This window comes from Pan paniscus, chromosome 7 (genome assembly GCF_029289425.2).
Source record: "Pan paniscus chromosome 7, NHGRI_mPanPan1-v2.0_pri, whole genome shotgun sequence".
NCBI lineage: Eukaryota > Metazoa > Chordata > Mammalia > Primates > Hominidae > Pan > Pan paniscus.
Genome location: NC_073256.2, coordinates 104,984,006 through 105,010,864, shown reverse-complemented (window position 1 = coordinate 105,010,864; position 26,859 = coordinate 104,984,006). Strand labels below are relative to the sequence as shown.

Here is a 26,859-nt window from a genome sequence, read left to right as displayed (position 1 = left end):
AGGCATTTACCTTACAGTCCTTATTTGGCTCCTTCCGACTTCTTTTTGTTTCCTAATCTTAGAAAAAATCTTTAAAGGGCCCTCATATTTCTTCATTTAATAATGTAAAAAGGACTCCATTAACATGGTTAACTGCTAGGACTCTCAGTTCTTTAGAGATGAACATGATGGAGCTTACGGTGAGAATTAAAGTTTATACTTTCAAAAAAACTTATAATTTAATTTTTCCACAAACTTTTAGAAGTTCCCTTATATTATTCAGTGCTAAAAAGAAATGAGCTATGAAGCCATGAAAAGAGGAGGAAACTTAAATGCATATTATAAAATGAAAGAAGTCAGTCTGAAAAGGCTGTATGATTACAACTATATGACATTCGGGAAAAGATAAAACTATAGTGGTAGAAAAAAGATCCTTGGTTGCTGGGGGTCAGAGGGGAAGGGAGGGATAAATAGGCAAAGCACAGAAGATTTTTAGAGCAGTGAAAATAGTCCATATGATATTTAAATGGTAGAGACATGTCGTTATACGTTCATTCAAGCCTACAGAATACACAACACCAAGAATGAACCGTAATGTAAAATATGGGCTTTGTGTGATATTTTTATGTAAATGTAGGCACATCAGTTGTAACAAATGTGTCACACTGGTGGGGGATGTTTATAATGGGAGAGGTACTCATATGTGGGGGCAGAGTATAAATGAGAAATTTGTGTACCTTCCTTTCAATTCTGATGTGAACCTAAAACTGCTATAAAAAATAGTCTTTAAAAAATAATAATGACATTATCTAGTGTTTCAAATGGGATGGTTGGCACACAGGTGATAAGTGATGCTGTTTTTTGCAAATTAAATAAATAGATTTTATAAATATTATTTTATATCTGTTCTGAAATAGAAACAAAGTAAGTAATTTAACCTTCTGTATGGCCATGAGGAAACTCTTAGACTCACCATCTGAGAGCTATGTCACTTCACTTCCTGTCAGTCACCCTGAGCATTATATGGCAAGACAAACTCACCAGCACCACTGTAGAACTTAACAAAGTCATTTATCACGTTGGTAACAATGCTTACTCCACTACTAGACTGCTTGTTTAATGGGTGAGAAAACTGATAGCAGCATGTTACTTAAGGTAGCTGCTGTTAATCATCTGAATTTAGATGATTGTAGGCCAGATAGGCAAAGACAGGTCAAAATGGCACACGTTAGCTTTATAATACAGAGTCATGGTTTTGTAATATTTAAAATCAAAACAGTAGTGCAGCCTGTTATGCAGAAATTTGGTAGGCCTTTTTTATTTATCTCCCACTAATGGTACTCATCTTCCTACCATAGGAGAGGTTTTAGCAGTGTGTCCCATAGACCTTTATTACCACTTTAACCAAATGATAATTTTTCCAAGTTCTCTATTGGAAGAGGCCTCCTGGTCATTGACCTTTTCAGTAAGACCCACCTATATGAAATAACATCTTTTTAGTTAACTTCTTTAAAAGGCCCAATAAATGGTTAAATGCAAAATTAATTATTTAAAAATCAACTTTCTCACAAATGGTATTATCTTACTACTGGAAAGTGGAAAAAAATCAACTTACTCTTATAAAAAAATCTTCATGGAAATATTGAATGTTTTCACATTATTAGTGAAGAATATAGATATACTTTCACATTGTAATAAATTAATAATCATTTTTAAAAATGTTTTATAGTCCCTGATCAACCTTAGTGATATCTCCCTGTCCAGTAAATGAAAAAGATAGTAGGGAAATTATACTTGACTTATTTTAAATCAAGAACATTTATTAAGGAATCTCAAAAGAGAAAATTCAAAGGACCAAAAGTATGGAGAAATATTTCATTTCAGAAAACACTAAAGGAAGATAAAGTAATATAGTGCCATTTTCCCCATGGTATTAGAAAAATTATAAAATAATATGTCTATGACTTGAGTTACTGAAACTGGTGTTCTATGCATTGCTTACCACTATGAAACTTAGTGTCATCATCTTGGGAAAAAAGTTTAGAATTCAAAAGGTTAATAACAACGTATTCTTTCATAAGGAACTCATCCAAAATGTTAATATAAAATAGTGACTGAGAAGTTCCCCATATTGATGTTTATAACATGAAAGCAAGATAGAAGTGATTTAGGTGACCTAAAAGAGAGAAATAACTATATAAAATATAAAATAAAGCATATCCACTGTCTGGAATATAATGAAAGCACTGTGGTAATAGAGTACTATGTAGAAATATAAATGTCTGTTATGACATAAGGAAAGATTTTTTTAAAAATTACAGAATAAATGCTTTATAAAATTATAACTGTAATTAGGTAAAATATATCTGTAAAAACACGTTGAGTGGAAGTAAGGCAAAAAATTCTAATACTCTTTGTGTACATAATATAACTTTTTTCCTGCAACTGTAACACCACATTACTTTTATATAAATTCCTTAAAAATTATTGAAAATGAATTATAAGCATTCCAAATGAATTATAAGCATTCCACATAGGATGAGTTTTAATAAGATGCCCATTTCTTGCATCAAGTTTAAGAGAAAATAAATCTTATCATATTTTCTAATTCCCTGTGCCTCAAGGAATATTCATATGTGATTTCATTTTACCTAATGCCTCACAAAATATAATTGAATGTTTTCTTAATTTTAGTCTGTGTCTAAAATGAAATTTATTTTTAACACCTACTGTGTGAGAGTATTTGTAAAATAAACTGTAGACATAGGCTAATAATTTAGTAAGGCCAGAGAAGGAGGAAAGCAGCTAGACAGAGTGGAAATGTGATGGTGCCTCCTGAGAGAGTTGTATCAAGAAAGTGATTGGGCCATTGCATTAATGCAGCAAGTTTACAAGTACTTGTCCTTGCGTCTCAAAGGCAGGGATTGAAAACGATTCATCTTTATAGTCTCACCTCCTAGCGGAATGGTTCAAAGGGAGTAAGTAGTCACAAATTCATGTTGAGCATATGTATATACAATTAGTTGAAAACTAAGTAAGTAATAAGCTTCTGCTTTTCATATATATATATTTTTTTATTTAATGGACTAGTAAACTTGCAACAAACATTTCCAGTTTATGCCTGTTGTCCCAGTATGGGGTTAACTATTTCCTCTTTCTCTCTCAAAAGTGTCCTCATTGGGTAATATATTGTCCATGATTTCAAGCCTATCCAGTTACAGGAAGTGAGGCACAAAAAACTTTTCTGATAAACCCTGAGGTTTGCCATAAAGTTGTCTTACCACAATGTAAAATCTGAGGATACACTGATGTCATAAAGCAGAGGGATGACATATTATATTCATCTTTTAAAAATCAGTTCTGCAGGCAGCGCGGAAAATCAATTGCAGTAAGGAGAAAGTCATGGTTGGATGCTCGCTTTTTAAAATTGCTATCTCACAAAAAGTTTTACATGTGTTGAAAACTTTTTTTGCATATAGCATTGTGATTTTGGATACTTTTATTAGACAAACGAACATTGATTCTAATTATTTCTCATTTTTGGCTCATCACATAGAATTAATTTTATAGAAGCTAACTGAGGAGAGAAAAACATGAAAAAAATTTTGCAAGAAAGCAGTCATCATTTCAGTTCTCTTAATACAAGTAAATTTTTCAGTGATGATTTTACAAGCTGAGGAACTGACAAAGTCAGATTTTAATCATTTTTATAGAAAAGTTTAATTAGTTAAATTCTAAAATTATTTCAAATCATTTTCGTCTAGGACAATAGAACATTTATTTGCAAATAAGCTACATGCAAATAGACAGTCTACTTCCTGTGAAATGAAATCACATTAAATTGTGCAGCCAAAATTATTTATTCCATGTACATATGTAGACAAAAGACAAATGAGGAAGAAATACTAGATAACTATAGGTAAGGACTGAATCTTCCAAAACATGTGGAATATTAATTATTCATACTATTTATGCAGGTAATATATATATGGCAGGTCTATGTACATTGCAGTCACCATTTTAAATCTCATTATAAAATATGGCTCAAAAGAAACTAAGCATACAGGCTTCCAGTTTGAATCACACAGAAGGAAAATCTGGAACATATGTTTAGAAACTTTAAATAATCCACATACTTCCATAAAACTTTTTAAAGTTTACAGCAATGTAGCCATCTTTGTAATTAGGCATCATGGGAGAAAACATTTTTCAAATATATCACATTATAATTTTTCCTTTATAGGAAGGACTGAACAGCAGATTGTAAATCCTTCTCTTGCCTCTTAGAGCCTAAACAGTTGGGTCAGGAGACCCAGGGGGTACCTTCACAAAATGTTTCTATCTCAAGGCTATTATCCTGTACAAAGTAGATGAAAATGGGAATGTTGTGATTTGCTTTTTTTCCCCTCAGAAGATTTCAGCATGAAACCAAGGGCATGTTTAACTCAATGAAGAAAGGAAGCCAGCCTATAGTACCGTAATGTACATTAGCGCAAAACTTTACTCTGAGGTGTAATTTTAATTTAAGTTTAATGGCCCCACAATGTATTCTTCTGTCCCTGCTGTGCATAATGGTATTGGAAAAGAACATGTACATTGTACTGTCTGATTTGGAAATATCTTAGATTAGGAGAATTATGGGGCTGCCTGATCTGCAGCAAAATTAAGTGCAAAACTTAGAGTGTTAGTATTCTTCCTGGATAGGGTCATATATAACAAGCTAGTATTTATTCTCCCCTTTCTTCTTAAGTGTCTGAATATGGATAATTTTTCCTCTCAGGGATTCAATGGATCACAAAATGGATCACAAAAAGGCTCTCTTTTTTTGTCTTTGTAATACAAACAGATAAACAATTTAAGCAAACAAGATGGAACAAAACAAAAAAAAACCCCACAAATTATTTCAAGAGATGTTTCAAAATGTTACTCATTAAACAAACATCCTTTGAACATAAACTGCGTCCAGCTCCATACTAGCTGCAAAAATCATGTCTAGTAATTGCCCAAAAATAATTTGTTTATGTGAGTTCTCAGTTGGATGACTGGGTAGGCTTATATTTCAAAAGATTTCCCATTTCTTTGATACTGGTACCTTCTCAGTCTTTGCAACTAAGACCCTGCTCACCTTTCAACTAAATCTTTGGTACTTTAGTTGCAAGTGCAATTTTAGTCTAATTCAAGTCAACCGAAATTTCGTGACTGTACGTATAAGTAATTTCGTTTCTGGTTTCTATGAGGGTAATAAAAAATGTTAGTTTTCTTATCTAATGATTTTGCCACTGTGGTCTATAAGAAGAGGGAAAAGAAATACCAGGAGTCTCAGAATGAACTCTAGGAGTCACTCCAAAGTTTCTCATATTCCCTGGGCTCATGGAACTTGAGTATGAGACTAGGTTCTAAAAGACAAGCCTTTGTGTTTCACAGCACATGTATGCGTATAGCAGGAATCACAACCTCAGATGCCCATCAAGACCAAGTGAGTAACCTGTAAATTAGTGGAAAGGAGTGGGAAGGGTTGTGGATCACATGTGATGTGCCTGGAAAGTGGCTACTACTCCTTGTCTCCATGACATTGTGATGGAGACAATGGCTTTGATAGATAGAATAATGGCCCCTAAAGATGACATATCCTAATTCCCAGAACCTGTGAATATATTGTATGACACAGCAAAGGAGAATTATAGTAGTAGATGGAAATAAGGTTAGCAATCAACTAATTTTAAAATAAAGATGTTATCCTGTATTATCTAGGTGAGCCCAACATAAATATAAGGGCTCTTAAATGTGGAAAAGGAAGGCAGAAGTGTCAGTGTCACAATGATGCAATGTGAGCGAGACTCCAGAGCCTATGGTTGGCTTTGAAGGTGGAAAGAGAAAGGAATGCAAGCAGTCTCTAGAAGCTGGAAGAAAACAAGAAATGGGCTTCTTCCCTGGTGCCTACAGAACAGAATGAAGCCTGCAATACCTTATGGGTCTCCATTGAGAACCATTCAGACTTCCAACCTGCAGAAATGTAGGATAATACATTGTATTCTGCTATGGCACTGAATTTGTGGTAATGTTATGACAGTAACATAAATTTAATACAGTAGTCATGTGCACCCTGGTGTTGATCTTAATAGATCTTCCAGTTTTTCAAAAGAAGGCTAAGGTACAGATCCTCTTATGAAAGCTTTCATTTTAAAAAACTTGACAGTTAATTCAAATGTTATCATTAGTTTTTAAGCTGCATAGGGTAAATGAGAGAAGCTGTGTGTTGTTAGTAATTCCTGATGCATATAATTGTATATCTCTTGGTGGTGGTAGTAGTAGTAGTAGTAGTAGTAGTAGTAGTAGTAGTAGTAGTAGTAGTAGTGTGTGTATCCCAAAATCACTAAGCCATGGGAAAAGTCGAGCTGGGAGCCTGCCTTCCATTTTAATTCCTAAATAAGACAGCTAAAAAGGTAAAAGAGTTACATAACCTCCCTCACGATTTGCCCGCAAGGAATTTCCATCTGGACCTCAAGATCTTTACCTTAAAACACTTCTGTTGAATTTCACCATGGCAATGTAAACTAATAGCTTGTCATCACAGGTGTGGGATAGAAAGTCATCCCTCTGCTCGCTTGAGACAAATGCATATCTGATAGCTTCCTCTGCCCTGTTGTTTATGTAAAAATACTGGTTCATTGAGCCAGACTCAATTGTGTATTCAGGGAAAAGCTGATCAAGGACTCAAAATAATGCAATCTTTTGTCTCTTATCTACCTATGACTTGGAAGCCCTGCTTCGAGTTGTCCCACCTTACTGGACTGAACCAATATACATTTTACACATATTGATTGGTGTCTCATGTCTCCCTAAAATGTATAGAAGCAAGTTGTACCCTGACTACCTTGGACACATGTCATCAGGACCTCCTGAGGCATGTCACGAGTGCATCCTTAACCTTGGCAAAAATAAACTTTCTAAATTGGTTGAGACCTGTCTCAGATATTTTGGGTTCACACAAATAATCTTTCATATTGAGAATTTACTACACATCCTATAGGAACTGTAGTTAGGGTATACATGGTCAATTGATGAAAATAACTGATTAATTTTCAGTTTAATTCTAGATACTATATTATTGAGCAACTACTGTTCATTGACTACCATGTTAGTATATTATTGAGCAACTACTGTTCATTGACTACCATGTTAGATGCCTAGTATACAAGTCGTAATGATGTACGGAGCAATGAGATTCAGGCAAAGGAGATACAAGTCTATAAAAATTACGATCTTCAGGTAAGAAGCTATGAGAACAAGTTAGGGCCTCTTGCCTTTTTCAGCACTGATTTAATACGTGTGATGATTCATGTGTCAACTTGGCTAAAACATGGTACCAGATATTGGATCAAAACTTATTCAGGATGAAGGTGTTTTTTTGGAAGAGATTAACACTTAAATAGGTGGACTTTGAGTATGGGAGATTGCCCTCCAGAATATGGGTGGGCCACACCAAATCAGTCAAAATCCTTAATAGAATGAGATCTGACTTCTCTTCACCCCCAGGCAAGAAAAAACTGCCAGCAGATGGCCTTCAGACTTGAATCACAAGTTTGTCTCTTCCCTGAGTCTTCAGCCTGTTGGCCTATCCTACGGATTTTGGACTTGCCAGTCATAATCTCATGGGCCAATTCCTTAAAATCTCTTTCTCTCTTTCTCTCTCTCTCTCTCTCCCCACGTGTGTGTGTGTGTGTGTGTGTATAAATATAAATGTAAATACACACACATACACACACACCTCCTATTGGTTTTGTCTCTGGGGAACCCTGAGTAGCACTCTGCTCAACAAAACTATCTCTTTACTTTAAGTGTGCATAAAAAGTTGCTTGTCCATCTGCAGATTTTTCCCATGGTCAAATTTTATCAGTGCCCTCCCTTTGGTACTTTTTGCACATACTTTCTCACCTATAAACTTGCACCCTGGTCATCACTATCTTGCTTCTAAAAGCAACCATTCAAGGTGAGCCCCCTCCTTCTGGAATAAACAATAAGTGTAGAAATCTGGGGTCCACCTTCATTTGCTCCCTACTAACTATTTGTACTCACTACAGCCTTGCTATGAAGCTACTGCTTTTTTTGGTTAAAGTCCTCTCTCATTTGTGAAGTTTCAATTATAAAATGTACACTTTAAAATTTAGTTTTTCATGTGCATATGACAATTCTTCTACTAAAATACTATAATGTGTGTGTCTATTTTGTCCTTTGTGCTGGGAACTCAGATTTTTTTTCTTCTGGAAATTCAAGCCCTCTCTATCTAGGAAATTATTTGGTATGTGTTGTCAACCTAAATAACAGAAAGAGGTTGTCTGAAAGAAAAAGATACTTATTTGGGACAGAGCATTGCAATTGGAGTACGTATGCCATCGTAAACTATGCAAGTACTCAGCCAGAGAAAGGAAGACAAAAAATGTTAAAGAAAAAAATGAGGATGATTACATAATTGTTTTGAAATAATTATCCTTGGTTACAAAAATAAATAACAAAGGTGCTTGTTTGTACCCATCCTTGGTGGGGAGGCTTTCCAGTATTCTAAAGGACTTGGGTGTTGTGGGATAAGCTGTATCTGCTTTAGGGGGAACTGCAAGCCTAGTATCACTGTTGTTCTTGCAGACTCATAGAGGTACTGCCTTGATGGTCATGAACAAGCCCTGGAAAAATTATCTGGATAAACAAGCAGAGACTGTTGTTCTCTTTCCTTAGTTTCTCCCAAAGTCTCTCTCTCTCTTTGCCCTGAGCCACCCGGAGCTTCATTGGAATATCCTTTTTAGTGTGTAGATAGTTGTTAAATCAGTGGTGTCCTTGTGGGGTGATAATTGGTGGAGTCTTCTATTCCTCCATCTTGCTCCAGGTCTCAGTAATTCAATTTTCAAAAATCAATAATAAAGGCGATGGCAGTCTGAGGTTGGACAGGCAGTTGCTGGGTAGATAAATGTCCTTGCAGAAGTATATTTGTGTAAGATTGTGATGGCCTTTGTGCAAGGTTGTACTATTTGCTGTGCATTTTGTGATAGTTTTTGTTATCAGGCAAGCAAGCATAACAATCTTCTCTTCATAGCTTTCCCTGGCTCTATTTGTCAAGATTTTGGTGGTGGTGTTTTAACACTAGTGACTCCATTTTGATTCTGACGACTCTCATAGTTTTCACTGATGACTTCCTTCCTTCCTTGCTTTCAAAATTTTCTCCTTCAGCATGTCTTTTATTTTTTCTCTAAATTTCTTCTATTTCTTTCTGTTTCCTTCCTATCTTACCAATAAAACAGTAACAATATTAATTGTTGATGTTGACCTAAGGCTTACCAAGAACTTCTTTTCTATTTGCTCAATAACTTCACACAACTTTATGAGGTAGGAAGTTTTATTGTCTTTATTTTAGAGATGAGAACAATTAGGTGTAAATAGATTAACCAACTTGCCTAAGGTACCCATATTATAGTAAGTTGTAAAGCTGTGATTTCTTTTTTTTTTTGAGACGAGTCTCACTCTGTCGCCCAGGCTCGTGTGCAGTGGTGCGATCTCGGCTCACTGCAAGCTCCGCCTCCCGGGTTCACGCCATTCTCCTGCCTCAGCCTCCCAAGTAGCTGGGACTACAGGCGCCCACCACCATGACTGGTTAATTTTTTATTTATTTTTATTTTATTTATTTTATTTTATTTTATTTTTGTAGAGATGGGGTTTCACCATGTTAACCAGGATGGTCTCGATCTCCTGACCTCGTGATCTACCCACCTCGGCCTCCCAAAGTGCTGGGATTACAGGCGTGAGCCACGGCGCCCAGCTTAAAGCTGTGATTTTAAGCCAAGCAGTCTAGATCTAAAATCTACCGTCTTAACCATTATAGTATTGTTTCTTAGACGACAGGTAGTACTTGGCTGTGTACTCATAAAGGTGGAGAACTAAATCCTGTTTGGAGGCTGTGGATGTGTAGTGTGACTTGTCAATTTACCCTTCACTGGAAGATTATTTGAGAGGGCCAGTTGTTGGAAACCCCAAATGCCAATATCTTTATTGGGCTAGAAGACTCTTATATCCTGCCTCAACTGTGCGGCTCTGGCTCTCAGTGTTCTGGGAGCTGAGAGAGCAAAGAGGGCTGGGTGTGGGTTTAGCATTCAACATTCTTTTGACAAAACCAAGAGTCTCTGAAATGGAAGTCACCAGGAAAAATTTGAGGCCTAGACAGTAAAGCAAAACTAGGTGATCTTATACACCATTTCTTTGTGTTCTCCTCTTACCAAAATTCTGTCTCAAATTATTCACCACCGCTCCTCAGCCCATTGTGTCCTCAACTCATTTTGATATGCTTCAGTCTCACAACTCCTTTAAAATTTGTCTCGAAGGTCATTGGGACATTCGTGTTGTCAATGTCAATGGCCCCTCTCCTCTCAACTTTCCCTACTCAAAGCCATTTTTGACATTGGGAACAATTTCTTCTTTTTTATAACTTTCTTATCTTGTTTGCTGTAAAATCACACTTTACTTATTTTCTTCTAACTTTACAGCCAATATGTATTAATCATGTTTTCTATTTTCCGTTTTTTTTCTGATACTTTGACATTGTTGACCTTTTGTGATCTTGGAGAGACTGCCCCTACCAGGATTAGCAAATTCTTAGACTCCAAAGCCCATAAACCACAACCACTTCCTTTATTAGGTTCCCACAGGACTCTAACATTTCAGATTTATATTCCCCTGCCCTAATCACTCAGGGTCAAATACCAGACAACTGGGGACAACCCCTGAGCTCACAAAAAATTTTCAAACTCACCAATCTTATGACTATTTACGCTGCCTTGACCATTTCTTCCTGTTAAAACCATACAAAGATGTTTGCCTATGTTTCCCTCTACTCCTTTTGCCTTCTGACCAACCCTAGTGCGTGGCCCAGCATGGCAGGCTATGCCTCCTGTTTCTAGGGATCTGTGAGTACAAAAACTTGCTTCTTCCTGACAGTCATTTCTGTGTCTATGTGTCTTATCTGATTAAAACAAATCCCATGTACATTTCAATTCAATATATATTCACAAATTCGTTTTACGGAGTTCTTATCATCTGTCTAAGCAGCAAATGTTGGCATGATCACAAGATTGCTCTTAAAGTTTTATCTTTTTTTCTTTCAACAGGTAATTTCCCTTCACGAATCTCCATTCTAAACTTTTCCAAATCTCTACTCTCAATTTTTTCCTACAGCTTCACACCCAACTATTTAATTGATAACTCCATTTGGAGGTCTAATAGGGATTTGAAATGTAACATGATCAAAATTGGAGTCTTGATTTTCCCTCAAGTGTACTTTTCTTCCAGAGTTTCCTTAATAAATTTTACCCTGGTACACTTCAGCAAGGCCTTTGCACTGGATGATTTTTTTCTGCTGGGTGACTATTCCCTGCAAAACTTCATATGATCTTTTCCTCTTGGAGATGCATACCTTAACCTAAAATAAGCCCTTCAAAGTCTCTCCTGTGACCGTTTTTTTTGTTTGTTTTTCTTTTATCACTTATTATTTTCAAAAATTATTTGAAGCCTTTACTTGACAAATGTCCATAGAACCCAATATAAGCTAAATTACCTGTGTTCTGTGACCTTATTTTAACCTTTGTATCTCCAGTATACAGAACCGGGATTACCACAGAGTAAGTTCTTAATAAAGTTTGAAGACAATAAATAAACTACAAATACAGGTATCTCATGTCAAATGCACCTCGATTTCAGTAAGTTTAAACCTCGAATCTTGTATGCATTCTGGTTTGGTATGGAGAATTTATTGAGATCGAAGCATCCATTTTAATGTTTATGCCTTGCTTAAAATTTTTAATATACTGGCATTTTCTGACATTTGAAAATTCCTTTTCAATTTGTTCAAATTCATTCAATCCTTAAATAGAAAGTCCAATGTATTTGCTTTATGATTCTACAATCTCTTTCTTATTCACAGATCCATATTTCTTTTATATCAGGCTTGGTTTTTGAATAAGACAGTTTTAGAGAGGTAACATATACTTTAAAAAATTATAGTAAGCATTGTTAGATGTTTAAAACACTTCCATTAATGTTACAAATCCATGCAGAAAACAGGACACGAATGCAGAAAGTTTTAAAAATGACTTTTCAATGCATAATCTTTCTAATTGACATTTTCCTACAGTTTCAGTACTGAAGTACTGATATTAAGGCTTATAACTTTGAAATATCTTGAAGGGGCTTTCTTAAAGCATTTTGGTTACAGAATAAAAATGAAATAATTATGTAGTATTTGTGTTGCAATAGAATCCATATGTACATATTCTTGAACCTGTAATTAAAATGGAGAGCACTAATTCGATTGTACAGTGAAGATTCAACTTTATCTTGTGGAACCTCCACACATTTAGATAGCTAAAGGGGAAGAAAAAGCTATTCTGCAGTATAGCAAATTTCTGGGGACAATAAACTTTTTTGGAAATTAGATACCTTATCTAATTTGCATTGCAATTTGAAATCTGAGTGCCACCTAGTGGCCATCCTGACCCCCTGAGGGGTGATGAGGCAGATATGGCCTCCTAAGAGGACCCAATCTTCATATATATGTGTATATATATAAAATATATTAATTATGTATATAATTAATATATAAATATATAATATATATTTATATAAATTTATATATATATAATATATAATTATAAATAATTATATATTATATATCAATTATATAATTATAATTTATATATTTATAATATATATAATTATATATTTATAATTTATATAAATATATAATTATATATACAAATATATAATTTGTATTTATATATTTATATAATATATAATTATATAAACATATTATATATAAATATATAAAATATAATTATATATTATATAAAATATATAAATTATATAAAATATATATTTTATATAATTATATAAAATATATATAATATATTATAGATTGTATATAATATATATTTATATAATCTATAATATATATAAGTATGTATGTTTAAAAAAGTAATGGCATCTGTATACTTGCTCATTGTTTTCTCATCATCTGTAAATTACAAATATAGACATAGAGAAGTTGGAATGTAGAAACAGACGGTGTGCCAAGGAATATTTTAATTATAAGAACTTTCTTAGTTTTGCTATTCATCCTAAAAACTTGTAATGTTTACCACAAAAAATTCAGATGCTTAAAACTCAACAGGATCTATGTGAAAAAAGCCTGCTTTTTGAAGTATTTCCTAAATGTTGAACTACAACTTTCAATTCTTTCTAAGATTGTCAAGTTCTAAAGGGTTTTTCTTCTGAAAAGAGCAACAATAGTATGACTATAGGCCTGAAGTATACCAAGTTTACAAAGAGGGTGGAAGATTAAGAGTTAACCCTTGCATAGTGCATACACAATGTGACTGACACACTTCTAAGCCTTCTAAGCACGTTACAAACGTTGCTGTAATTAATACTCTAAATTGCCTAATGGTGCAAGCACATTAACATGCCCACTTTAGAGGTGGGGAAAGTGAAACCCCAGTGAGTTTAAATAAGTGGCATAAGACATACAGCTGATGTTCATTGCAGAGAGGTTTATGAATCCAGACAATCTGATGCTAGAACTCAAGCTCTATCCCCCACACTGTTATAGCTCTAAATCCTCTTCCTTCCTCTGTCCCTACCTCCGTGCGTCATTTACTCACTGTTTTTATTTACTAAGCCCTAAGGACTAATCTGATAAAGAGGATTTATGAAACTTTTTCCACTCATTGACAGATCCAGAAATGGACCGAATCTAGCAAACTCAGTTGTACGATTACTTACTTAATGTAGTATCTTGCTTGTGGAGTATCACATTTTACCAGAAAATTCTTAAGCAAAGATTTAGTTTCTAATATTTTGAATTAGCTGAATTTAGGCAAGCTGATTGTGGATATATTTTTATTAACACGATTATTTTGACTCTGCTCCCCAAATTAAAACAAATTAAACCTATATATGTTTTGCCCTCTATAAATCTATCAGCTATTATATTATTATTTCCCATTCATTGACTCATTCATTCAATAAAAATAGTTTTCTATATCCATCATGTACTACTGTAGACAATACTTTTGAACACAAAGGTGGACAAAACTAGACATTATGCCCATGCTTATATCACTGATGTTATTTAGTGGAACACTGATATTCACAAAATAACCATTCAAATACTAGTGAGATCCTGACATAATAAATACTACAGAATGGAGAAGGACCTTAAACTATGATAAGTTTTAAGTGGGAGATTCACATTTGTTTGAAAGATAAGAAAAGGTTCCTCTACATAAGTGACCACTGAGCTGACATCTGAGAAATAGGAGTCAACCATCTCTCTGAGTGCTTATTGCTGTTGTGTGGTCCGTGCATAGAAATAACTTAATTTGAAATAGTCACCTCAGTGTCTTGGCTTCTACAAATGAACAGTTCTTCAATGTACATTTCTTATTTATGATATCAAAACTACATTAATTATATGCATCAACTCATCAATGATTTTCCCCTACGAGTGATGCACTAATATTCTATTTAGAAAATAATTGCCCTGATGTATTAGGGTCCAGTCTACTGGATCTGAAAGGTGGAAATTCCTCCAGGAGACTGTCTTCCAAGAGGATAGATATCAAATCTGGTATCTCAGGACCACTGGTCCTCTGTGACCCTCACAGCCATAAAGATGTGGGATTAAAGCGATGACAATTGTATGAATATATCTGCTCTTTTATGTTACACCATTTGCTGAAGTTGCAGGTGTAGCTCTTGAATGAAAATGTCAGATAGGAACATAAAGCAAGTCCCAGGGTTGTACCAATTCTCTTGACCCAAGTCTTGTAAACCTGTGGTGTATCACCCACAGTGTACACAGTATTAAATATTGTAACATCAAGAAACAAGTACAGTTTTTATCAGGGACGCTCTGGTTTTGTGACAAAAGCTTTACCCATTGCATTATGAATAAGTCTTATAAAAATTGACTGTATATTTTACTGCGGTCAAGCTGTTACAGTTCAGAGAGTCTACTAGTCTTTTTTTTCTTACAGATATGACATTTACTCACAAAACAATTCTCCAAATGCCTTTTGGGTGGCATTTTCAGTTTAAACCTCCTTAGAAATAAACTTGAAGATATTTTTCTGCTATTAGTCACTTGTCAGGATCTCTCTACACCAAGACCAGTTCTTTTCTTATTTCTTCCTTCCTTTCTTCCTCCCACCCTCCCTCCTTTCTGTCTCTCTCTTTGTCTCTTGTCAAATGGGTGTTCATCCCTAAACATAAAATTTATCCTGGCTAAAGTTTTTTCATGGTCTTTGAATTAATATCAGTGAAATAATTATATTTGATAAATAGATGAAGGTCAAACATGAAACTAGGTTAAATTTTGGCCAAGAGCGCAGGATAACTCATCCAAGATGAAATAAGGATAAATCCTTATTTCTGTTCTAAGGCATCTGAGATGCTCACCCAGTAGCCACAGTAGGAAAATACTTATTCTGTTTTACTAAGTGAAATAAGGTTATCCTCAGTATCATAATTAAATACAAATGTGAAACGTATGACCTTAGAGTATGGACAGCAAGTCCAAGACTGAAGCCCTGAAAACCCTTACCCCTCTCAACCTCTGTCCTCCACTCCTGGCCAGCTCTGACTTAATATTAAGGCTTACGCATTACTCACTCAGAGATATTTTATCAGCACCTCCACCCCACCCTATTCCTGCCTTCTACATAAGATTTTCTATCATCTGCTTTCACAGTATTTCTACTTCTCTTCAGCAGCATTAATTACCCTTTTAATTAGTTACCTGGTGTCTGTATTTCCTACTAGATTGAAAACTCCATTAAGGCCTGGATCTTGGCTGACATGTATTTAATACCCTATCCTTAGCACCTAGTATAAAGTGTCCTTTGACATAGGAAGTGGACAATGTTTTGTTGAATAGTAAGTGACTTAATGAATGAGTTGACATGGACGCCAGAAAAAGTCTTACTTCAGTGAGGTTTGCCTTCTGTTCCTGGTCAATATTTTTAAAAAATACATTTTCCTAATAATTGATGCTAAATATTGGCATTGACTTCATTTAGCCTAGGTCTCTCAGTGCTTTTTACTTTTGTTCTTTTTGAAATCCATTTTGCATTTGAAAGATAATTTCTACAAAATTATACTTGGTAGTTGGTAGTATATAGGGTTGCTCTTATATTATAAGAAGGATCACTATCTTAAAATAAGGGAAGGATAGAATTTCAGGATTGACCTAGCAAAGGCATTGGGCAACTATGGACCACTACCCAAAATTAGCCAGACACCTGTCTTTGTGAATAAAGGAACATGGTAATGCCCATTTGTTTACTCATGACTACTATGGCTGCTTTTACATGAATACAGCATTGTTGAATGGCTGCTACAAAGATTATACGGCCTGCAAAGCCTAAAATATTTACTTTCTGGCTGTTTACAGAAAACAGTTTGCTGACACCTGATAGAAGTTTAAAGACTTGTTTTATGTAGCCTTCTAATAATTCCTATATTCATATCATTTAAATGGTTTTTCCACCTGCCTTCAGAAAAGACTGGCTCTAAGTGATGTAAAAAATACTAGCACTTGCTACTCAGCTTTACAATAGTTGAATAAAGGTGTTATCAACAGGCAGGGACAAACTGGGATTTTGCACAATCTTCCACACAGCCACAGAATTAGTAGGCAGTACAAATGGTGTGATAAAACTAAATGGGGATGCTGAAAATCAAATTTAAGATTTTCGGGTAGGCTGTAAACAGTTCCATTAAATACCCCAAATGGGCTCTGTTGTGTGGAGTGAAATGAAATATGTATTCTTTCAAGTGATTTGCCAAAATTATTTCCAGTCTTTTCTTCGCTAGGAATATATAGCCTATAATAAAGAACACCCAAGATAGTGTAAATCAGGCATATTATTGAACAAATTTTTTATCACTGATAATAGTGATTAGGAGCCCTTTTCATTCTTCCTGAACTTATACCCTTTGAGGATAATGGAAGGGAAGGGGATATGAGGGGTCCATTCTTCTTCATTCACATTTAAAAGTTGTTCTAAACGCTATCAGTTTTCAGGCAGATCAGACTCAAAGTTGTTTGAAAAATAATCTAGCGTCTTTTTTGTCTGAAAATGATGCCTACTATTGCTTTACAGAAACTCATAGCTCCTTCTTAGTGTTTCCTTTTTTAACAACTCTTTGTTTATCCCAAGGTTATAAATACATTCTGATCTCATTAATTCAGATATTTATTATAAAAATTTGACCTTTTACATTTGTATCCGAACTAATCTTGGAATTAGGTTTTGAATGTGATGTGAAGAGTGAGTCAAGAGTTACCTTTTCTCTAAGCATTTCTGTAGGACCTGGTACAATTTATTGAAAAGATCTTACTTCCCTCACTGGCAGTGTTATGTTTGTCACAGGCCAAGTGGTAACATGCACTCAAGTATGTTTTTAAACTCTCTAGCCCATGGCAGGCAAACTTTCTGAAAGAACGGATATTAAATATTTCAAGCATTGTGCATCATATGGTCTCTGCACAACTACTCAACTTATCCATTGTAATGCAAAAGCAACCATAGACAATATGTCAATGAATGGTTATAGTTCCATTCCAATAAAACTTTATTTATAAAAGCAGAATCCATCTCACAGGTCATGGTTTGCCAACTATTGCTCTAGTCATCTCCATTACTGTATTTGTCTATTGTTGCATAATATCAGCTTGTATCAGTCACTGGCATTTCTTGATGTTTAGATGTACAATGTTTCTAATCTGATTCTTTGTCTTCAAATCATCTTGGCTACTCTTAGAGCATTCAATTCCATATACATTGTAGGATCAACCTATCAAATTGCCCCTATGATTTCCATCAATCAATAGAACAATTTCAGGAAAAGTAATGTCTTTAATATATTATTTCCCATCCATGTTGATAATATAGTTTAAGGTTTTACATTTATTTTTAAATGTTTCTAAAACGTTTTGTAATTTTTTTGACTACATATCTTAAATTTCATGTATTGTGCCATAGTAAAGGTATCTTTTCTTAAATTAGATTTTCTAACTGCCAGTACATACAAGTAAAATGGATCTTTATATTGGCTGAATTCAAAATCTTTCTTTGCTATATCACTTATTCATTCCAATAACTTATTTTTATTTTTTATTTTTATTCATAAAAATATGATCTGCAGAGGAAATGGTGATTTCTGGAATAGAGATGTTCATGATTGCTCTACTGTCCCCACTTCCTCCCCAGTTTAAGAGCATACAGCATCATATGAAAACAGCTCAGGAGCATGACAAGCCGGACCCCGCGGTGCTCTATTACTGTTGTTTCTATGCAATGCAAACCAGAATGAAGACTGCTAGTAAAACTCCTGAGAGTTGTACATTTTTATCAAAGCTAATGGATCAGTTAGAAATACTTATGAAACAGTTGGGTGATCATGAAGCTATTAGGCAAGAAAATACTTAGTCCTGCCCATTTGGAGAACTATGCTTAGAAAATGTTTTTATACTCAGACAATGATCATGCTGCGTGATTTCACAAGATGATCAAGCCCTTTTTATACTCCACAGTTTTAAATAGATGTCATAATAATATTATGACAACTCATTGATGAAAATGTGAAACACAGAAAGTATGTAAGATGAAAAGCAAAATATATTCATATTTGTTTAAAGAATGGGGAGCTGCCTCAACTAGTATCTGCTGGAATTGAAGAAGATAACAATATAACAATATTGCAGAAAATGAAAATGCTGAAGCAACCTATCTGTCCACTGAGCCATGTCAGCCACCATCTTCAACTTACGACCCAAGCCACATGCCATAAAGGAGCTATAACAGAATACAGATTCCTCCCAGTGCACACACTCCAGCTAATACATCAGTAGAAGTGCATCACAATGCAGATGTAACAAATCTAATCTACTCCAAAGACAATTCAGCAATTGAGCCCACATTTTTAGTAGTTTCTCAAAGCGATATCCATCTAACACTAGAGGACTTTGTTAGTGATCAGAAATACAGCAAATAATAGGCTGGCAGTGCCTTGTCATATGAAGATATCATTTATCCTGTGAATTAAAACTTCTGGAGATAGATAATTAAATGTAAAAATAGAGATTTTAAATATTGTTCTTACTTTCTAACATATGCATTTAAGGTATAAAATTTCCTCCAGACATTATTTTCCTCCAATCTCACAAGTTTCACGTGGCATATTGCAGATAATGAATTAGCTCAGTTTTTATTGGCTTGAAAGTGTCTTTATTTAGCTTTTCTTATGACCAGTATTTTTTCTGGGTTATTTTATTTGTCTTTACCTCTTTAGAAATGTCATTCCATTTTCTTCTGGCCATGATCATTTTTGTTTGAAAGTCAACTGTCAGTGTTGTTTCTCCTTTGAAGGTAAAATCATCTTAATCCAGTCAGAGATTGAGTTGATTAAAGACTGTGCTTCAGTTCTGTTGTTTATTTTTTAAGGCTTCTATATTTTTGTTTGTTCTTACTTACAGAGTGTGGCCCTTTCCTTTCTTATCTTTATTTTCTTTCTTCCTTCCAATTGTTTATCTTTTAGAAGCTTTTCATTCTTACCTGTGATTTTAATTTTATTTATCTTTTTACACAGGACATAGAGCTTCTTTTATCTGTGGCTTAATGTTTTTTAGCTTGGAAAAGTTGTGGTCACTATATTTTCAAATATTGTTTTCATTTTTCTGAATATGAATTACACATATGTTAAAAATAATTATGTTTTACTTGGTTCTGATGCACAGTTCTGTATTTGTACCCTTTTTACTCCCTCTGATTTAGTTTGGATTTTTCCAACTGCTCTATCTAATTAGAATGCTGTTAAACATTTTATTGATTTCTTAACTTCATTTATGATGTTTTTCAGTTCTAGTATTCCTATTTAATTCTTCTTTGTGGATTATACTTTTCAGGTATAACTTTCCACCTTGTCTTCTATTTTTAAAATACTTGAATCATAGTTTTCACTGTACCTTTATAATTTTAGCCATTAATGCATTGATATCAGATTTGCACAGTGTCTAATATCCTAGTATCTGAATAGCCTGTGGATCAATTTTAATTTTATCGTGTTTTTTTTTAACATCTTGATTTTCAGCTATTTGGTTTTATCTCTTAGCACAGTTTGTGTGTTTTAAAATAAAATTTTGGACATTGTGCATAAAAAAAGGAATTTAGCCTTTGAATGATGCCAATCTTATTTTGAGGAGATTTAGGTTTCTTTGGAAAACAGTTACAGTGATTAAAAAAATCACCTTAATTCAGTCAGAGATTGAGTTGATTAAAGACTGTGCTTCAGTTTGGTTGTTGTTTATTTTTTAAGGTTTCTCTATTTTTGTTTTTTCTTACTTATAGAGTGTGGTCCTTAGCATACCAATCAATTGAAAGTCTGGGTTTGATTACCAGTGCCTATTTTCTTTGAAAAACAATAAGCTCCAATTTTGTCTCTTCATCCATTTGGGACTACTGAAGTCCCTGATTTATTTTTTAGACATTTACAAGTCAATTTCTGCTTAAGTTCTCAGCATCTTATGCACACTTTAGGGATCAGTAGAATAGAATGCCTTGAGGGAAAACAAAATGCACAAAATATCAGACTTATACTTCTACACATTACTTTGTTTTGGACCTTGACTTTTAATGTGATGGCTGCCTTGGTAACCCTAAACTCCAATTTTTGCCTACTCAGCCTTATGAGACGGCACAAATCACTGAGCTGCAGTTTTCTGCTTGGTTGAAAATGCTTGGATGGGAAAGTGTCAGACAATTTGGGACTTGCCATGATGTATTTCCCTTTTTCCTGGGGTCCTGGCCACTTAAATATCATTGTTTCTTTTCACTGCCTTAAAACAGCTTATTTATTGTTTGTTGTTGTTGGTTGTGGTCTTGTGAGTGTTGTATGCATGTTTTCTAGCTTTCAATTTTTTTTCTTGGTGGAAACATTGACCTAATATAAGCTAGTTTTTTTATAGCTGTACCTACGTAAACAAAATAGATATAAACCCCCATCCTACCTGTCACAAAATGTATTCCTAATTTTTAGGGCTTCTTTTTTCCATAATTTTTGTGGGTCTTATGGGTTATCCAAATCGTCAGTCTTAGTTACTCTCATTTCAGATAAAGAAGGAAATCCTTCAGAGAGCTGTGAAGATAGTACTTGTTATCATGCTTACAGAATTGTATTTGAAGTCCTGAGTTCGATGCTATATGTTCTTTACCATATGCCCTACCACCAGTAATAAACAAAATATACTTCAGTTTTTATTGGCTACAATACAATGTGCAGAATTCTATTTCTAGCATACTAGTTAAAAGAATGTAACAAATTCTAAGAAGGAATAGAATATCCAAAAAAAAGAAAGAATAAGGATGCCATATGTAAGTGTGGCATACATGCTTTACTCAGTACTAACATAGGAGGGATTGGTCAAGGAAGCTTAGAGGACATCTGAGGATTAGCCCTAAGTCTTCTCTGAAAGTGTTTCTGGACATAAATTCTTAGTTTTTGCAGGTACAATCTTGTGATGGATCATCCACTTCCCATTGATGTAGTCTATTCTACTTCCCAAAATCTCTAGTTATTAGAAAAATATTGACTTTAAATTGAAAAAAAATTTTTCTCTTTGGTCTGAGAACTGTCCCTTGAGACTACATGGATCAGGTCTAAATGTTCTTTATCTGATATTCTGTAGATATTTTAAGACGGCTATCACATTCCCTTTATGTTTATCTCCACAAGACACACAGTTCTGATTTCAGAACTGGCACAGTGTCAGACTTTTCATTCTCAGGTTTATTCTCTTCTGGAAATGTTTCAGCTTAAATGTGCCCTTCTTGTTACTGTGTCCAGAATTGTACTTTATATTCAGGTATGGAAGGAACAGCCCAGAGTGCCACACTCCGCACATTTTTAAAGGAATATTCTCTATATGATGCTATTCATTCAAATTAGGTTGTAATTAGCATCTGGCTATTACACTACCACCAAATCCTCCTACCAGCTTAAGAAAATTAAATAGATGTTTCCATTAAAATACTATGTCCTTATACTGTCTCTTCATATTTTTAAAATCACATTATCCCTATTAAATGTCACCTTCCAATAATTAGTTTATTATTCCTGTCCACTAAGGTATTTTCAGGGCTTCAGTTTCTCATAAGCATTTTAAATAGCCAAGAAATCTCATTACCTTTTTAAAACTTCCTAATAAACATGTTTTTGTCATTGGTATCATCATTAGTTTTTGTCATTGGTATCATTACAAGTTGCTATGTGATGTTAATGCAAATGATTGAAAAGTGATCTTTGCTTTTGCTCTTCCTGTCTCCCTTTAGAACTCAGTTTTTTGTTGTTACTGGATTTTTTTTTTTACAAACTTAATAAAAATGACTGGTTGTAATAACTTTATATACACATAGAATAAACCTACTTTAGAAATTTGCACTGGTGTTAAAATGAAAACAAAGTCATCATCTTTTAATAATATCCATAGTTCATATGATTCATTGAAGTTATTAGTATTAGTTTCAACATTTATAATATAAAAATGCTAATCATTGTATTAGGACATTTATGTGATAGAAAAATAAACTTGTTTTATTTAAATCATTATTATTTTTAGTCTCTATTATTCACAGCTAAACCTAATCGGTAGGCAGATATAGGAGTTGGTAGGCAGAATAATGACCCTCCAAAGGTATCCACACTCTAATTCCCAGAACCTGTAAATTATGTTACCTTACATGGCAAAAGAAAATTAAGACTGCACATGCAATAAATGTTTCTAATGGGCTAAACTTGAGATTAGCAGATCATGCTGAATTACCAAGTGGGTCCAATCTGATCACATTAATTTAAAAGTGGAAAAAGAGGAGGGCAGAAGAGTAGTTCAGAGAGATATGACATAAGGACTTAGCCAAATGTTGCTGGCTTTCCAGATGAAGGAAGGAAAGGCCATGAGCCAAGAAATAAGGGCAGCCTATAGAAGCTGGAAAAGGCAAGAAAAAAACTCTCCCATAGAGCCTTCTGAAAGGAACCCTGCCCTGCAAATAACTTGATCTTAGCCTGGCAAGATCTCTGTTGAACTTCTGACCGCCAATACTATAAGACAATAAATTCATTTGTGGGTTTTGGGGGATGGTGAGGTTAAGCCAGTAAATTTATGGTACTCTGTATTGCCAAATAGGAAATACATACATATTCTTAAGCAAAATAGCACAAAATCCAATGTGAGTGTGTGGTGAGAAATAACTGTAAACATGAACCCCAGATATGAAGAAGCCAAGTAGGCATGCAACTTTCTTTGAATGGCACCTTTACAAATGTCAACAAAACGTTAATTATATGTAAGACAAAAATGGGCTTGGCTCTTTCTGATAGTTCTCTAAACTGTATACTAGAAAATAAGAGCGGAAACTTTAATTCTGTTAGAATTCAATATGTATCTGACATGGTTTGACTGTCACTAATGCCTGACACATCCAAATAAAATATCAATTATATTACAAAAATCTTCACCGGGCATGGTAGATAATGCCTGTAATCACAGCATCTTGGGAGGCTGAGACAGAAGGATTGCTTGAGTCCAGGAGTTTGAGACCAGTCTAGGCAACATAGTGAGACCCTGCCTCATAACATTTTTTTTAAAAAATTACAAAAATCTTAAAAAATTAATATAAGCCTTACTGAAGTTTTTTTTTAAATTTTTACTTAATTTTTTAAAAGGACAGTGAAGTAGATGCCTAACATCATATGCTACTCTTCATTCTCCTCCTCCTTCTCTTGCCATGCTGCTCAGGCCCAGGCTACCAAAGGCTAAATTGATCCTCTTTTTACAGTCCCTGAAGAGAAATCGTGTTGATTTTCCATTTTAACTTACTGATTGTATTAGTCTGTTCTCATGCTGCTAATAAAGATATATCCCAGACTGAGTAACATATAAAGAAAAGAGGTTTAATTGACTCACAGTTCAGCATGGGTAGGGAGGCCTCAGGAAGCTTACAATCATGGCAGAAAGCAAAGGGGACACAAGGCACCTTCTTCACAAGGAGGCAAGAAGGAGAAGTGCTGAGCGAAGGGGGGGAAAGCCCCTTATAAAACCATCAGATCTTGTGAGAACTCACTATCACAAGAACAGCATGACGATAACTGCTCCATGATTCAATTACCTCTCACCACCCCAAGGATTATGTGAACTACAATTCAAGATGAGATTTGGGTGGGGACACAGGCAAACCATATCATTCTTCCCTTAGCCCCTCCCAGATCTCATGTCCTCACATTTCAAAACACAATCATGCCCTTCTAACAGTCCTCCAAAGCCTTAACTCACTCCAGCATTAACCCAAAAGTCCAAGTCCAAAGATACATCTGAGACAAGGCAACTTCCTCCCACCTATGAGCCTGTAAAATCAAAAGCAAGTTAGTTACTTCCTACATGCAATGGGGGTACAGGCATTGGGTAAAGATACCCATTCCAAATGGGAGTAATTGGCCAAAACAAAGTGGCTACAGGCCCCATGCAAGTCTAAAATCCAATAGCGTAGTCATTAAACCTTAAAGTTCCAAAATGATCCCCTTTGACTCCATGTCTCACATCTAGGTGAGGCTGATGCAAGAGGTAGGTTCCTGTGGTTTTGGGTAGCTCCACCCCTGTGCTTTTACAGGGTACACACCCTCTCCTGGCTGGCATCACAGGCTGGCATTGAGTCTGTGGCTTTTACAGGTGCACAGTGCAAACTGTTGGTGGATCTACCATTCTGAGGCCTGGAGCATGGTGGCCCTCTTCTCATGGCTTCATTACATGGCCTCAGTGGGGACCCAGTATGGGGGCTCTGACCCCACTTTTCCTATCTGTATTGATCTAGCAGAGATGCTCCATGAGGGCTCCACCTCAGCACATACTTCTGCCTGGACATCCAGGCATTTCCATACATCCTCTGAAATCTAGGCAGAAGTTCCCAAATCTCAGTTCTTGACCTCTGTGCCCCCTTGGGCCCAACACCACATGTAAGCCACCAAGGTTAGGGACTTGCATCCTCTGAAGCAACAGCCTGAGCTGTATGTTGGCCTCTTTTAGCCACAGCTGAGATGCAGGGCACAAAACAGCAAGGCCTTGTGCTTGGGTCACAAAACAATTTTTTCCTCCTAGGTCTCTAGGCCTATAAGGGGAGGGGCTTCCACGAAGGTCTCAGACATGTCCAGAGACATTTTCTCTATTGTCTTGGTGATTAACATTTGGCTGCTCATTACTTATGCAAGTTTCTGCAGTGGGCTTGAATTTCTCCCTAGAAAATGGGTTTTTCTTTTCTATTGCATCATCAGGCTGCAAGTTTTCCAAACTTTTATGTTCTGCTTCCTCTTGAATGATTTGCCACTTAGAAATTTCTTCTGCCAGATACCCTAAATTATCTCTCTCAAGTTCAAAATTCCACAGATCTCCAGGGCAGGGCAAAATGCCACCAGTCTCTTTGCTAAAGCATAACAAAAGTCATCTTTGCTCCAGTTTCCAAGAAATTCCTCATGTCCATCTTAGACCACCTCAACCTGGACTTCATTGTCCACATCGCTATCAGCATTTTGGTCAAAGCCATTCAACAAGTCCAGGAAGTTCCAAATGTCCCCACATCTTCCTGTCTTCCTTTAAGCCCTCCAAACTGTTCCAATGCCTCTGCCTGTTACCCAGTTCTAAAGTTGCTTCCACATTTTTGGGGATCTTTAAAGCAGCACTGTACTACCCAGTGTCAATTTACTGTATTAGTCTGTTCTCACCCTCCTAATAAAGACATACCTGAGAATGAGTAAATTATAAAGGAAAGAGATTTAATTGACTCACAGTTCCCTAGGCCTGGGGAGGCCTCAGGAAACTTACTTACAATCATGGCAGAAGGCAAAGGGGAAGCAAGACACCTTTTTCACATGTGACAAGAAGGAGAAGTGCCGAGCAAAGTGTCAAAAACCCCTTATAAAGCCATCAGATGTTGTGAGAACTCACTAACTATCATGAGAACATCATGGGGGTAACTGCCCCCATGATTCAATTACCTCCCACTGGGTCCCTCCCACAACATGTGGGGACTATGGGAACTACAATTCAAGATGAAATTTGGATGGGTACACAGCCAAACCATACCACTGATTTTTCATTTTCTCTTCTTGCTCATTATGTATTGGCCTGAGAATGCTAGAACACCTTAAATGTGAGACAATAATGATGTAAGCTGTTTCACTTATTTTTGTAAGGATTTTGCTAGAAACAAAATAATGTTGCTGATATCACGCAAAGTTGATAATGTAGTTAAGAGCAATCAGAAGTGTTTGTGTGCCTCATGTGCTACCCAGATGGTCAGATAAGTTCTAATTGCAGATCCTTACTGCTGATGATAGAAGTGAGAAAGAACACAGTGTGACTCTTAGAATTCAGGTTCATTATACCACCTGACTTTGAGAAAAGGCAACTTTCTATTTGTAAAGACAGAAAAGCCATTGACAGAGAACACATATAATTTTATTTTCAAGCAAATTCATTTAACCATTTTTATTGACTAAAATAATAATATATAAATATGAATTTTTAAAGGACTATTTAATATCTACAATTGAAAGGCTAATTTTAGCCTTTGCTATAGAAAAATGCCATAAATTCCCATATTACTGCAAATGACTCTTTAAAATTAATTGATTGATGATTTTTTAACATCTCAAGGAATTATAAATTTAAAGAGAAATGGGGAAAAATTATACTACCAAGTGACATATCTAATTCTACAAATCTCTGAAGCCCATGTTTAT

The 26,859-nt window shown here is 35.2% G+C and overlaps 1 non-coding gene across 1 annotated transcript in view; it reads left to right on the top strand.

Annotated features, from left to right (window-relative positions):
* The window catches only part of LOC100988602 (uncharacterized), a 245,378-nt gene that overhangs the window by 214,394 nt on the left and 4,125 nt on the right, over positions 1–26,859 (top strand). The gene's annotated exons all lie outside the window — the stretch shown is intronic.